We start from the raw sequence: 16,537 nt of genomic DNA, 5'->3' as shown, positions 1-16,537 counted from the left end.
AAGGATGGGGTACCTTCCTTCCAAAAGTCTGCTCCAAGGAATGTGATCTGTTTTATGTTGGTGACTTGAAAATGAACATTTTTCACAGTCAACCTTGAAAAGCCATCTTGATAGACCATTTTTTAAGTGGTTACATTGGATTATCCATGGCTTTGCAAGGATGCCGGATTGCCTCATTTTGAGACAATTAAAACAGGAATTTATTCAGCTATTCTTTGTATCTTTAGGAAAAAATCCCATTGACTCTAGGTCTGGGGATCAAAGGGGTCCAGAGAAGCTACTACCATGAATAGTAATCCTAGGCCTCTAAAAACAAAACAAAACAAAACTCCAGTAGGAACAGCAACTCAGGGCAACTATCACAGCCTACATGAAGTCAGACAAAATACGGAAGCTGAGAGTCATTTATCTGATAACTAATATATTTTAATGAGGCAGACTGAAATAAGACTTCAGAGAGAGGGTCAAAAGACTGATCAGAGACTAATATTGGTCACATGAAGATTGGAAAATACAATTCCTTGTACAGTAAATAAATCTTAGAAAGCCTGTGCATATAAGAACAAGACAGCAGACCAAATTCCAGATATGTGCATTCTCTTAGAGGTCAGCTTAATGAATTATCAATGGAAATCTTTGTATTCTTAAACATTTGACCACATGTAGGAGAAGGCCAATTGCTGAAGAGAAAGAAAACATCATCACTCAATTACGAGGTCCAATATCACATTAGGAAGGAATCAAGCACAGATTTGTAATAAAAAGAGAAAAAATATTCCAAATGAGGGTTTCATTTGTTTTGATGTAACAGTTTCTGATTTATGTGCTAGCAAATACCATACAATTGATCCATTCCCACAGCTGAGTTGATATTTACTGCAGTATTCCCACATGAAGGAAAAGAGAAAATTTAAAAATGTCTGATGAAATGAGTTGAGGGTGAAGTGTTCTAATAGTGATATCTGAGCTTTAGACATAGATGAAGAGGGGGATTTTCTTTTTTAAAAATCCCCCATTTTTAGCCTGGTGCCAGAGGCTCACAGCTGTAATCTTAGCTACTTAGGAAGCTGAGAACTGAGGACTGCTTTTCAAAGCCAGTCTGGCAGGAAAATCCCTGAGACTCTTATGTCCAATTGAGTTGAAGAGCTCAGAGACAGTACACAAGCCCAGACTTAAAGCCCCTCGACCAAGACCAAAAAAAAATCTCCCTTTTGTTGGACTGCCTACATCTTTTCCTAACATTCAACAAAGAAGCCATTTTATCACCCACAACATTTAAATCCTGTCCTAGCTACTGCAAATAGAATGGTTTGTTATCTTATGTCAAAAAGTTCATATTTTCGGGATCAAATACCAGCAATGGTAACATTTTTTCCAGTCCTTGAACTCTGGGCCCGGGCCCTGAACATGGTTATGCTTGTAGCGTTAATGTGAGCTTGTTTATTTATTGGATTACTGCCCATGAGGGGAATTACGGAGTCATAAGAGAGAACTATGTTTAGTCTTTTGAGGAAACTCCATACTGTATTCCAGAGGAGTGGAAGAAGTTTAACTTCCCACCAACAGTGTAATAGAATTCCCAATTGGAGACGGGTGCTGGTGGCTCACGCTTGTAATCCTTACTACTCAGGAGGTTGAGATCTGAGGATCATGGTTCAAAGCCAGCCCAGGGAGGTTCCCAATTGGTTACACCCACGACAGCATTTGCTATTATTAGTTTTCTTGATAATGGCCATTCTAACTGGGAAGGGGTAGAATCTGTCTTGTTTACTTGTAGATTTGTAGGCACCTTCTAGCTACTATAAATGAATGAATCAATGAAACCTCTATTTTTCTGCATCTGCATTCCTTTCTCTTACCATAATTTTCCCAAGCCTTTCATTTTCCTTAAAACTGGTGAAAAGTCATCCTTTCTAATGGGTGAATAGAATTCCATTGTGTGTGTGTGTGTGTGTGTGTGTGTGTGTGTGTGTGTGTGTGTGTGTGTGTGTGTGTGTAAGATGACTGTAGGCCCATGAGTTCATTTTTAAGCCTAATTTTTCATCTGTAATTCTCTAATTTCATATTAAATTTGGATTGCTTTCTCTACTGCATTGAAGAATATTGTTGGGATTTTGATGGGTAGTGCATTGTCAATTGTTTGGGGGCAGTAGTGCAGTTTTCACAATGTTATTTGTGAAAGCATTGAAAGATTTTTCATTTCCTTGAATGTCCTTCAATTTCCCTTTTTAAGTTTTTAAATTTTCACAGTAGAGGTCCTTCACATTTTTGGTTAAATTAATTCCTAGTTTTGTTGTTGTTGTTGTTTTGTTTTGTTTAGATTTGAGTTGATTTTGAGGCTAATACATATGAGATTGTTTTTTGGATTTCAACCTGGGTGTTCCCATTGTTGGTAACAAAGAAAGACTACTGATTCTTGTGGGTTTTATACCCTTGCTACATTGCTAAAGGTTAGCAACACCTTTACTAACTTGAGGAAGGTAGGTATATGGTCTCTAAATACAGGATCATTTCATCTGTACAAAGGGATCATTTTACTTCTTCCTTATTTGGATCCCCGTTATGTTTTTCTCTTGCCTATAGCTCTTGCTAGAATGTCCACTACTATATGGAAGAGTAGTAGAGAGAGTGGACATCCTTGTTTCATTCCAGATTTTATTTTATTATTTTTTGAGTTTGCAAAATCTGGTTTAAATCAAACTGAGGAGCACATTGTGAAAATACATATACATAAAAATCTAATAAATGATAGATAAACAACATATTACTTTACAATAGAATAACCACAAATTTGAAGGCTCAAATTGAGTCTGTCAGTTGTAAATACAATTTTATATTTGGCTCAAATGGCTACTGAATTTCAAATGGTGCCAAGTCCTTCCAAAGCACTTCTTGACCCCCTCAGCCTTGGGCGGAGTTTCACCACAGTCTCAGTCGAAATCCCAGTCATCCCTTCAACTCTTGGGGCCAATGGAATCATTGGTATCCAAACACAACTGGAGGCCAGGGATTTCCAGTGGCCAAAAGTTATTGCACAGAGAACTCCATTGTAAGCCAGACTCATGCCTAAGAAGGTGTGAGATTAGCCCTTTAAACAGTGGTGTAGCATTAACCTGGTCTATGTTAAGAAATAGCTCCTTAGTGAGAATGTACTAATTACTAGTTGTCACACCAACAGAAAAAGGCAACATGGGAGCTTCACATTTCACATGAAAGATGAGCATTAACTGGGTCTGGCTTCACTCACGTAGAGTGATTCTTTTATTTTAGACCTAAGAGAAAATGAGTTCATAGCAGTCATTTCTTCATATAAGATTTGTGTAGCATTAAAATTGTTTAACGCTAATGATGAGGCCATGCAGGTAAAAAAATGTGTGATTCTCCACTGCCAAAACAGAAACACCCCATTTCGACTCCTGTCCAGTTTCCAAATTATATATATATATATATATATATATATATATATATATATATATATATATATATATATATACATACATACACCTTTGTTATTGCACATCTTTCACACAAATCTGTGCATGTATTTTATATAATATATATTTAAATACACTACACATAAAAAGACTATGGCACTTTACAGAATACATGTTTAACAAAGATCATTCATTACACCACAAATGTTTGAAATGATACAAAACCCTTAAATTATTTAATGTAACATTGTGAATTAAAACACAGGTTTAAAGCATCCACAGACTCCAAGACAAACATTTCTGCTTTAGAATTTATTGAGAAGCCCAGCTTATCACAAATCTTCAAGAAACAGATGCTAGAAAAATTAATAAGACTTTTCTGGTATTAGCAATTGTGTTATTAGAAAAATAGTTGTGGGTCAAGTGGTTTTTAAAGAGCTGTGTAGAAGAGTTTTAGTCTAGAATTCATTCCAGATTTTAATGTCTTCATGTGTCCACTGTTAGGTACATTCTTTGTCATATGCATAATCTGTATAATATTGAGGAAAGTTGCATGCATTCCTAGCTTCTCAGACCTTTTAATCATAAAGGAGTATTGGAGCTTATTAAAAGATTTCAAAATCCATATAAAGATCATGTGGTTCTTGTCCCTGCTTCTGCTGATGTTGTGTGTTACATTTATTGACAAGTATGTTGAATCCAATTGTACCCTACGATGAATCCTGTTCATTATACCTCAAGCAGCACCATTGGTTGTTACTGGAAGTAACGGTTACTGGATGTGGAAACTGATCCCAGGAGAGGAATGGAACATAGAGGAATGACAAAGTTCAAGTTAATATGTGCTTTCCTTTTTACTGTACAAGAAAACAATCCCAAGGCTTGAAGGAAACTCTGTCCCTGACTTTTTCGAGTGTGTTATTTACTCATATTAAACTTTTCTGTAAACTTTTAGTTGAATATTACAAAAAGAAATAATGTGTTATTTGAAGGCCAGCATAGAACAAAAAGAAATAACATTGTTTTAAAAGTGTTCTCCTGCAAAGAAACAAAGACATGAAAATTTTAAAATGCCTTATGCGTGGATATTTCGTTCCTGTGATGATCCTTTTGTTGCAGGAGTCAGTTATCAATTACTTAGTATGGTCCTGAGTTCTCCTTAGCAATAAGGATTCCAAAACGCAGAATCCAGTGAGAATGATCAACAAAAGGAGCCCCTTCTCTTAAAAGAGTATTCTTTTAAGGAGGGTCCCAAAGAAATATCTCTGTTGCTATTGTTTGCTTGTTTGTTTAGTTTGTGCTGGTTGTGGGGCTTGAACCCAGAGGCTGGACCCTGTTCTTGAACAGTTGCCTTTCCTGCCCACCTGCCCCCAAAGCCAATACTCTACTGTTGAGCCAAAACTCCACTTCTGGATTTCGGGTGTTTAATTAGAGATAAGAGTTTGACAGACTCTCCTGCCTGGGTTGACTTTAAACTAAGCTAGTAAGAAAGCTATGTGATATCAACTGTATAGACTTCTCTTTTGAAATAAGAAATATTAGATGAAGTTTATTGTAAAGCTAATATTTGACAATTTTTAAAAGAAGAGATTATGTCCAGCAAAAAAGCCATAACTTAAATAATTCAGCAAAAATAGGTACACTGAATCATTTTGGAATTATTTTTTCTGCTTGGAAAGATTATTGAACTTGTCGTTCCTTTTGTGGAAACTTAAAGTCACATTTCACTTTTTTTGTTGGTCGTGGGGATTGAACTCTGATCCTGGGCATTATTCCTCAGCTCTTCAACTCAAGTTGAGCACTCTACCACTTTAGCTCCAGCACCACTTCTGGGATTCTGGTGGTTAATTGAAGAAAAAGGTCTCATTGACTTTCCTGACCAGGCTGGTTTTCAACCACAATCCTCTAGTCTCAATCTCCTGAGTAGCTAGCATTACAGGCGTGAACCATCAGCACCTGGCTCATATTTGCATTTATGTGCACTTAATGACACTATGTAGACAAAGTATGGAAATTTGAACCAAATGATGACATTGCAGCTTTTCAGAAAAATTGAGATAGCAATAAATATGTCCTCCTTTTCCATGTTGTTACATTAATGACTCATGAGACCCTTACATTAACATCCTCTGCCATCTGTATAGGTGTATTTAGTATCAGGAAATGTTCATAGAGAAAAATAGAAAGACTGAGATTTTTAGAAAGCAAAGGAGATTGAGTAGGAAAGGACAGCACAGAAGGAGATACATTTATCACACAGATATTAAGAACTAGCCTAAGTCATTTAGACTGCTAAATGCAATGAGGAATAAGCTTAGTTGATAACTAGTTCTTCAATAACCAAAAATGGTTCTCAAGAACAGTTTCTGGTACACCTTAATTACTATCATTTATTCCTTCCATCGAGTTATTCCTTCTATTCTGTCACAACTGTTAATTAGCCTCTGCGTTTTTGGTACCATGATTGACCAAAAAGATTTCCAAATGTCACTTAGACTACCCTTCTCTCTGTGATTAGCAGTGACCACACAAAATCCTGGCATCAGTTGCTTTGACCTAATGATCAAAACTTTTTTATCAACAGAGTATGCTATTATAAGTAAAGTACATGAATAAGGGACTATTGTCAGGTGTCAGTATGGAAGGAGCAATTATATGTTCAAAGTATGGTTTCTTTATTTTGCATTTGCTAACTAAATGGTTTTTTTTAATTGTGAAAATACTGTACAGAGGAGTTACAATTACATCTGTGCAAGATAATGAGTACATTTCTTATCAAGTATTGTTGGCTCCTCCTTTGTTTCCCCTTCCTATCCCTTACCATCCCTCCCATCTCTACTGCACCCCCCTCCAAAATTGTAAAGTTCGTTTTTCCACATAACGACTTGTACTTCTCATTATTACAATGGGTCCACCTGTATCCCTATTTAAACGATTTGTGTTTTTTTTCCATTCCCCTCCACAAATTATACCAACATTAAATACAGTGAAAGCAGGGGTTATAACGTGTGTGTGGGGGACATACAAAGCAACAAAGAAATCATCTTATAAATATATTAGAAACAGTCACATGAATGAAAAAATATTTGAATATTTTTTTTATTGCCAGTCCAGGGGCTTAAACTCAGGGCTAGGGAATTATTGCTGAGCTTGTTTTTTTTTCTCAAGGCTAGCACTCTACCACTTCAGGCACAGCACCAATTCCAGTGTTTTTCTGTTTATGTGGTACTAGGGAATTGAACCCAGGGTTTCATGCATGCTAGGCAATCACCGTACCATGAAACCACATTCCCAGAATCTTAAATGAATTTCTTAAGAAAGCATGACATTTTGATTCTGTAACTATGTATCATAATTTTGGCCAGGTGCTAGAAAATGATGTAGAAAACAATTCAATATGAGAAGTCCAGTAAAGCTGGATGGAAATGAATAACCGTCATGGTCTAGCCAGGGTACAGAGGAGCTTATTTCATGGAGCTGTTTCAACAGGCTGAGTGAGACAGCTCCTGACCCACAGCCCATCTCCAGAATGAGAGGGCCACCATGGGGTCTAGCCACATGGAGACAATGGGCCACCTCCTCCAGCATACATTCAACCAGTTCATGTGAGAGAGAGGGAGAAAGAAAGTGAGAAGTACACTTAAGCCCTGTGCCGGTGGCTCAGAACTCTAATCCCAACTACACAGGAGTCTGAGAAATGAGGATCATGGTTCATAGACAGCCCAGGAAGGAAAGTCTGTGAGACTCTAATCTCCAAAGATCCACCAGAAATCTGAAAGTGGTGCTGTGGGCTTAAGTGGTAGAGTGATAGTCTTGAGCTGAGGAGCTCCTGAACAGCACCCAGACCTAGAGTTCAAGCCCCATGACTGGCAAGAAGTGGACTTCCCACTACAAAAAGTGGACTGAACAGCACCCATTTAACTAGGGAGCGTGGTAGAGAAGTCAGGCCTAGCTTCCTGTGAACTTGAGGTCATAAGTAGGTCACCCAGCTTCTCCATGCTTTGTTTTCCCCAGTTGCAAAACTCAACACAGTGAAGGATACCCTTCCTCATGGGGATAGGGTAATGATGAAAGAGAGCCATGTTTTGTTTCATAATCCCACACCGGTTGCCCCATTCATAACAGGGGCCACCTGAACCCTTTCCAGGTATCTTCCTGTCATATGCTCACAGAATTGGCGAGAACATTACCTGAAGGCCACTCCCTCTGTGCCTAGCCATGTTTCAGAGATCTCTATATATAAATCCCTTGTTTCCTCACAACTGTCCTGTGAAGAGACTGAGTTCCAATGGTTGTGGTCCTACCCAGAGCTTTATCTGTGGTCAAGAATCGGCTGCCATGGCCTAAGCTTTTGTGATATCCATCCAAACTGATGACTAAGCATGGCTCTACATGTCTACCATCCCAACTACAGAGGACCAGGACTGGTGGAGCATACATGTCACAGATAGGAGGATCGCCTGAGCTCAGCCCAGCCTAAGTATATATTGTTTGTTTCTCAGAAATGCACAAGACAGAAAGGTGGCTCCTCAGAGCCAGGGAGACGAAACAAGCAGGGGGTCATTGTGCTCTCAGAGGGGTTTCTGACCCGAGTTGGGAATGGTGTTGGGGCGGCCACTCACCTGTGCTGCTGGGAGACGCTTTTGGCAGCTGATCCAGGTAGAGCAAGCAGGGATGGCGGTGGCATGGCAGACACATGGACCCAGAGCAGAGGACCAGGGGCAGGGACCAGGTCAGGGCCTTAGGCCCGCTGAGATTTGAAATCCAGTACCACAGGAAGTGGGGGAGGAGGGTGGGACATGTCAATTTCCTACTATTCTCTAAAGTTACCTTGAGTATCTTGCTCACCACTCAGCCACCTCTACCTTCCTTAACTGCTGGTAGTGGTGTACTAAAAGAGGGAATCTAGGTGCTACCAGGCATCATGGAATGTGGGCGTTGACACCATTCTTGTATCCCATTGGTCACAAAGAAACATGAAATAATGGGGGTGTGGCTAGAATCCTGTGATGCAATCAGCATGGGCAGAGTCAAGTTGACAGGGGCTCTCCCAGCCCTTTTCCCAGGGAACTCTGTCCCATTCAGTTGGGGACAAGAGGGAGACCACTTTAGCTGGATGGCTACACAGATTGTTATTTATGTCTGTTTGTTGCCAGTCCCGAACCTTGAACTCAGGATCTGGGCACAGTCTCTGAGCTGCTTTTGCTCAAGGCTGGCCCTCTACCACTGGAGGTACAGGGCTTCTGGCTTTGTTGGCACTGAAATTGGACAGGGTCTCAAGGACTTTCCTCCTCAGGGTGATCTTGACCATGATCCTCCCATCACAGCCTTGTAAACGTCAAGGAGGAATGTTGATAGCCACTGGTGCCTGCCTAATCATTGGTCTTGCTGATGTTCTTGGACAGAACAGTGAGTTCCCTGTTCTCGGGTTTAAGCGGGGGGAGCTAGAACCCAAAGTTCGAATCCTGGGGCTGCCACCTCCAAATGGCAGGAGATCCTAAGACACTCATTCATATCCATATGAATACAAATGGGATGGGATGTATGTCATGATTGAATGGGCAGTTCTTGAATGATTCTAGGATAAAATTATACATAATTATAGGACACTAATCGATTTTATTTAATACTTTATTAAGCATTTAAACAATCACATTCATAAAATGGAGGAATAATGAAATACCTAAGAATTGGGCCTCACATACTATAAAGGTGCCATTTTTCTGCCAGGACTGGGATTTGAATTCATGGTCTGGTTAACACTGTTGTACTGTGTAGGAAGGGGAATCTGGCCTCCTTGAAGTCAAGAAATTCAAGTCTGTTCCTTAGGCCTGAAATCGATCCCCACTATTCATGTACAATTTAAATATTTGATTTATATTTATATACATACGTTGACTCCATATTGCATTCAGTGTAGTTATTGTATTTTTTTGTTTTATTTATGTATTGACCATTTATTTTACTGATTATTATGACACATAGAACATTGGTTACACATTGGGCCTCACATACTATAAAGGTGCCATTTTTCTGCCAGGACTGGGATTTGAACTCGTGGTCTGGGTAACACTGTTGTACTGTGTAGGAAGGGGAATCTGGCCTCCTTGAAGTCAAGAAATTCAAGTCTGTTCCTTAGGCCTGAAATCGATTCCCACCTATTCATGTACAATTTAAATATATGACTTATATTTATATTTATATACATATGTTGACTCCATATTGCATTCAGTGTAGTTATTGTATTTTTTTGTTTTATTTATGTATTGACCATTTATTTTACTGATTATTATGACACATAGAACATTGGTTACATTGATTACATAGGATATAGGCCTGCATATGTATTCCACTTCATATCTGACACCAGGACATTCACAGAAAAGGAAAACGGGTCAGCATCAGCTTCTTACTCAACGATTCATTGGGAGTGCTGGTATCTGAACTCATGGCCTACAGGGCCAAATTCATGAATGGTTGAGTGTGAACACGCCTTCCTGGGGCAAACTGAGCTGACAGGCTGTTCCCAGGACCTGAGATCGAGCCCAGGAGTTAACAAAATATGAACAGATTGAGATGCAGATGACAGTATACTAATAAATATATATCTTTATAGAGTGCCAGAGATGTCTATATGTTATTGTTATAAGACTACATTCCTACCAATTCTTGGGTATGTATTATGTGTCCATGTAATTAATGTTATTGTTTTCATCGTTACACTATTAATTAAATCAATCAGTGTCCTGAAATTATTGTGTTCCTGTAAATAATAACATTCTTTAATGCTTCATAAATATTAAATAAAATCAATCAGACTCCTGAAAACACTCTTTAATTTTATAGGAGCATCATGATTAACTCTTTCAACTGTGAAATTGACAAAATTCCATTGTTATTCCTATGGATGGGAACCAGTTTCTGCCATTGGTTGGTCAGGTCCTATGTTGCCACGTGGGCCTATGGCTTCCCTAATAGTCCGCCAACCTTCAGCAATGCAAGGTGAAGTACCCTTTGCAACAGTGTCATTCAGACCTAGGAGGGTTACCGTGCAAAGGAAGAAAACGTAAAAAGGCCACATTTTTTTCTGTGCATTGTTTTCCCTGAAAGGCCTGATCCCATTAGCAGCTGTGGGTCCAGTGGCTACATCCCAGCCTAGAGTGATCAAAGCTGAGGTAGAATTGCCACTACCTGAGTTCAAGCCCTGTGCTTGACAAAATAAATAAAACCATACAAACATGCATACATGCATACATATATACATACATACTTACATACATACATACATACATACATTAAAAATATTTAAAATATTATGAGGATCCGTGGCTTGTAATTCTTGCCATTTTTTTCTGCCAGGCCTGGGATTGGAACTCAGGGTCGAGGGAAATCTGGAGCACATTGGGGGATGGGAAGATCACCATCCTGGAAGACAATAAAGGCCTGTTCCTAGGGCCTGAATTCAAAAATAATATTTGTATACATTTTAAAAACATGATTTATATTTACATGCAAATGTTTACTGTATGTTGTGATTAGTGTATGCTTTATGTTTTATTTATTTCTTATGCATTTGAGTAAGTATGATTACACATATAACATTTTTTGCATCCTATTACATAAGACATAGATTTGCTTATGTATTCTACATCATTCCTGAGGCCTAGGATTTTCATCGATAAGGAAAACAGTGGGACAATTGGGTTTTCCCACAAGATTAAGTTTTTGCCAGTTCTGTGCCTTGAACTCAGGGTCTGACAGGCCCACTTCATGAAAGGGTAAATGTTAGCACACCAGTCTGATGCAAGTGAAGTTGGTGGGCCCATTTGAGGACCTGAGATCAAGACAAGGAATGGCCAATATATAAACAGATAGATGTTTAGATTGCAGTGTGTGTGTGTGTGTGTGTGTGTGTGTGTGTGTGTGTGTGTGTGTTTGTGTGTGTGTGAGTGTGCATGTGTGTGTGTGTACTAACATATGTATATGCATCTACAAAGGTATACAGAGAGAGACAGACATTTATGTAGATTCTACTGTATAACCCTATATAAAGAGTGATGTCTATATCTTATTTTCACATATTCTATTACTACCAATTATTTGGTCTAAAATTATGCCTCCATTAATTAATCATGGTAGGATACTTAATAAAGAATTAATTAATGATCTATATTTATTGCATACAATCTTATACTGGAATGACTATCTAATTATTAATTCAGTTAGCACATTTCAAACATTTTATTAGTGTTCCTATAGATAGGAACAAGTTTCCTAAGATCTTCAGCCATGTGTAGGTGGCAGGCCGAGGATTGATCTCAGGGCCTAGGTATCTGGGTTGGACTGATGCTTCACTGACAGCCCCCCAGCCTTCATCCATGCAAGGTCACATACAATTTTCAAGCCAAGTCATTGAGCCCCAGGAGTGTCACAGTGCTAAGTAAACAAAAGCAAACCTGTTGTGTAAAATTACCTGGTTTTTCATCATCAATTTTCGTTGGTTTGCTGTATTTTTGCCAGTGCTGGGAATTGAACTCGGGTCCTAGTATCCCTGGGTGGGTGTAAAAGCTGCATCCCAACCTAGGGTAATCATGGTTTAAGACACAATAAAATGCTTCCTTGAGCAAAAGGAGATCAGGGAAAATGTCTAGACTCACAGTTCCAGCCTCAGGTCCTGCCACAAAAAAGAGCCAGTAACTCCATGTGTCTGTGTATATATGCATGTATTTGAATTGGTGAAGATCCAGAGTTGCTATGAAGAATGGCACCTAGCTAGGAAATTTGCTTTGAATAGAATGATTACTTAGCACAGAGTGTGCATTCAAGACAGTGCATGTTCTGGGGCTCCCCACACTGTTCCCAGTTAACCTGAGGGGGTCTCCATACCCCAGGTTGCTGGAGGAAATCTGCCTCATTGTTGGAACAGGCAGACAATAAGCCTCACTCCTGTGCATCTGGGTAACAAACAATTCATCCAAGCCAATTAGTGAGGATGTGTGTGCCCATGCTGTTAAGGTTAGGAGAAAAAGGCCTCTTTGAACCCCAAGCAATCTCTCTCCCCTGTGCTCTGTTTTGACTGGAAGCTTTCATTTGTGCCACCTGCCATGGCAGACCAAGTTCCCTACACTCATCCTGTCTTTGTTAGACTATGTTTCAGTGTTGAAACAAACTGCTACCATTAATTCAGAAGTCCTTCTCATAGACAATTAGGGAGCTGAACAGAATGAAATGATTCATTATTGGCAACGGTGCCTCCGTTTGTGTGTGTGTGTGTGTGTGTGTGTGTGTGTGTGCGCGCGCGCGCATACACCATCCTGGTGATTGAACTATGGACCTAACCACTGTACCTGAGTTTCTCCTGTATAAGGACAGTACTCTTACCACACAGCCACTTCAGGATTTTTTTGTAGGGATGTGGTACTGAGGATTCAAACCCAGGGTTTCACACACACAAAGCAGTCTACCCCTAAGAAACATTCCCAGTACTCCAATTCAGGTTTCTTTCTTTCTTTTCCTGTAAGTTGGAGGAGTTGAAGTATGGGCCTGGATGCTGTCTCTGAGCTCTTCATCTCAGTCTAGCACACTACCACTTGAGCTACAATGACCCTTCAGGCTTTCTGGTGGTTTATTGGATATAACCATCTCAAGGAATTTCCTGCCAAGGCTGACTTTGCACCGTGATCTTGGATAGTTTTGAAATGAGATCCTCAGCTTCCTGAGCAGGCAGAATGATGACCTCAGCTAAAGACATCTAAGCCATGACACTTTGCTGCAAGTGGGTCCTTAACTCAGCATGGTAGAACATTAGCCATGAGCCCAAGAAGAATGTCAGCATCTATGCTCTGAGTTCAAGGTTCATGATGGAGTAACCTAAATCAAAACAATTGTCTGCAGGAGACAAATCACTAGAGTTTAGTACATATGTAAATTTGGCCCTGCCTTGCGGACATATCTGAGACTCAACTTTCTCATCTGCACATTCATCTTACTTTTGTAGCTCTTATAAGGACCAGATGAAAGAATACAACTCGTGAAGGACTTAGCACATAGCACCCTGTGAAGGACTCAGCACTCAGTACCCCATGGACAACCCAGAAATACTCAACACCCAGCACCCCAGGAAGGACTCATCACATAGCTATATCCCACAAACTGTCATTAGAATCGCTATCACCATTCTTTCAGATACACATCACAAACGGCACTAGTTCACATCTAATGGTTTAGAGGGATGTTTTGTGGGGGAGAGTCATCAGCCTCAGGGATTTCACTCATAGGTTAGAGGTACTGTCCTAAGATCTTTTCCTCAAGGCTAGATCTCTACCACTTTCAGGCACAGCTCAGAGTCTATGAGACTTCCTGCCAGGGCTGAGTTTTCAACCTCCAGTGTCTGATCTCACCCCCTGAGCAGCTAGGGGTGAGCCAGCCGTGTCTGGTTCCATGATGCTGTGCTGCAACTATTGACCTCTGGCTAAGTCAGGTTACATGACAGCCGTCAGTTTCAGACTCCCAGCTTGCTCTGTGATGAGGTATTTGAAATCCTGGCTTTCTATAATTGCAGGCAGAACATTCTACATTCTACCTTGTTTTTGGTTCCAGTATTGGGGCTTGAGTAAGGGCCTAGACACAGTCCCTAAGCTTTCATGCTCAAAGCCAGTGCTCAACTGCTTGACAGCACTACTTCCGGGTTTTCTGTGTCTGTAATAATGTGGAATTGAACACAGGTCTTCATACATCGAGGCGAGCATTCTACCACTGAGCTCCAGGAATGACAAGTGTAGAAATAGATATGTAGATTGTAACATATATACATATATATGTATGTATATATATATGTATGTATATATGTATATATATATGTATATATGTATGAAACAAGACTAAGAAGTGTGTATATTATTTAATTATATATATTATATTACTAACAATTATCAATAAATTATTCCTTCCTGTATTGAAGTATTATGGTTGAATACATAAGAAAGTATCAATTGAAAATTATTCAATATAGTATAATTACTGTGTATAATTTTATAATATAATCATACACTAAAGTAATTGTTACTTTACAACATTCCATTCATAAGGATGTATATCAGAATGCATTTCTTAGGATATACTACCATTCATAGGTGGGAGTCCTGGGATTCACACCCCAGGCCTAGGTTTCTGCTTTGGGCTATGGCTTCCCAGATAGCCCACCAAAATTCAGCAGTGCAAGGTCATGTACACTTTCCGAGCCCTGCTTGTCATGCAAAGGAAAAAAAATGTAAAACCGCCTCTGATACTTCCGAGTTTTAACCTTCTCCTTTTTTTCCCCCTCTCTTTTCTTCTTTTTTTTTTCTTGGTTTTGGGGTCAGAACTCTGAGTCTCGGTGCTGTCCCTCAACTCTTCAGTTCAAGGCTATCACTCTACCATTTGAGCCATAGCACTACTTCTGGCTTGTTTCTGCTTATGTGATACTGAGGAATTGAATCCATGGCCTTATGCATGCAAGGCAAGGACTCTATTACTGAGCTACCTTCCCAGCACTTCTTTTTTTTTTTTTTAACAGTCCCAAGATTTGAATTTGGATCCTAGGATCTCAGGATAGACTGTGGGTCCAGAGGCTGCAACCCAGCCTAAGATTATTGAAGGTGAGGAAGAGTTACCACGAGCTGAGTTCAAGCCCCAGGCCTGGCCAAAAAAAATAAGGCCCTGGCTTGGAATTTGCACCATTTTTCTGGTCGGCCTGGGATTTGAACTCAGGGTCTGGGTAACTGTGGCACTGTGTGGGAGAGGAAGCTCACCGTCATTGAAGACAAGAATTTCAGCCCAGTTTCCAGGGCCTGAATTCAAGCCCCAGCACTGAAAAAAATAATATTCATATATGAGATCTATTTACATACATGGGTTTACTCCATATGACATTTATGATCCATATTTTTTATTTTATTCAGTATTATCACATATATAACATTTATTTCATCTTATAACATTGATTTATTTGAATATGGTTTATACATCATACTGAGACCCAGGACTTTCATAGAGAAGGAAAAAATGTGTAAAAATTGACTTCTGACTCCACATACAAAATTTTGGCCATGCTGGGATTTGAATTCACAGCCCACAATGTCCAATTCATGAAAGGATCAGTTGTAGTACAAAAGCCTTTGTCAAACTGAGCTGCCAACCAGTTCTTAGGACCTGGGAACAAGCCATAGTAGTGGCTGATAGATAAAGATATAGGTGTAGATATAGATATGGATATAGATATAGATAGATAAATAAATATTTATTAAAGCATTAATGTAAAAGTAGTCAATATTCTTTACTTGGGAGAATTATACAAAATAGATAAAATGGAAGACATAATCCAATACTTTTTGTGTGGCCTTCTATAAAACAATCATGAACTAACTGCAAATTCAATTGTTACTTTTATAACATTCCATTAAACATTCACATGAATAGGAAAGACTTTCTCAGGATCTCCCTCCATTTGTAGGTGGCAATCCTGGCATTGGAACCCCAGGCCTGGGCAGTTTACTTCAAAATGCAAACCATTGGAATGACACTGTGAAGATATCAGTTTCTCACAATGGAAAAAAGAACAAGAAGAAAAGAAAGCCAGGTGTCATTTGTTCCTGCCTGTATTCTTAGCTCATCAGGAGTCTGGGAGGTAGAGAATGCCAGTTTGAATTCAGCCAGGACAGGAAAGTCCACAGCTCTCTTATTTCTGAGAGACCAAAGGAATAAAAACTCATCATGAGTGGGGCTGTGGCTCAAGGAAAGAGCACTACCCTTGAGCAAAAAGAGCTCAGGGACAGTGCCTAGGCTCATAATACAACCTCTGCACCTGCCAAAAAATAAGTAAAATAAAAAACAAGTAACTCCATGTTTCCCCATGTATGTATGCATGTATTTCTATCGGTAAAGGGCCAGAGTCCCTATGATGAAAGGCACCCAGCTAGAATATTTGCTTTGAATAGAATGATTTCATAGCACAGACCGTGCTTTCAAGACAGTGCATGTTCTGGGGCTCCCTTAACTGTTCCCAGTGTAGCCTGAGGTTTTCTGCACACCCCAGGGTGCTAGAGGAAGTCTGCCTCATTGTTGGA

At 39.6% G+C, this 16,537-nt stretch overlaps 1 long non-coding RNA gene across 1 annotated transcript in view; it reads right to left on the bottom strand.

Annotated features, from left to right (window-relative positions):
• LOC138828793 (uncharacterized) overlaps positions 1–8,348 on the bottom strand; it is a 40,775-nt gene extending 32,427 nt beyond the window's left edge. Inside the window, exon 1 of the long non-coding RNA XR_011372361.1 lies at positions 8,057–8,348. This is a non-coding gene — a long non-coding RNA (uncharacterized lncRNA). The remainder of the gene's footprint in view (positions 1–8,056) is intronic.
• Between the last annotated feature and the right edge of the window lie 8,189 nt (positions 8,349–16,537).

The sequence above is a fragment of the Dipodomys merriami genome, unplaced genomic scaffold (assembly GCF_024711535.1).
Source record: "Dipodomys merriami isolate MVZ:Mamm:240054 unplaced genomic scaffold, mDipMer1.0.p SCAF_164, whole genome shotgun sequence".
Lineage (NCBI taxonomy): Eukaryota > Metazoa > Chordata > Mammalia > Rodentia > Heteromyidae > Dipodomys > Dipodomys merriami.
This window is presented reverse-complemented; position numbering and strand designations above follow the sequence as displayed.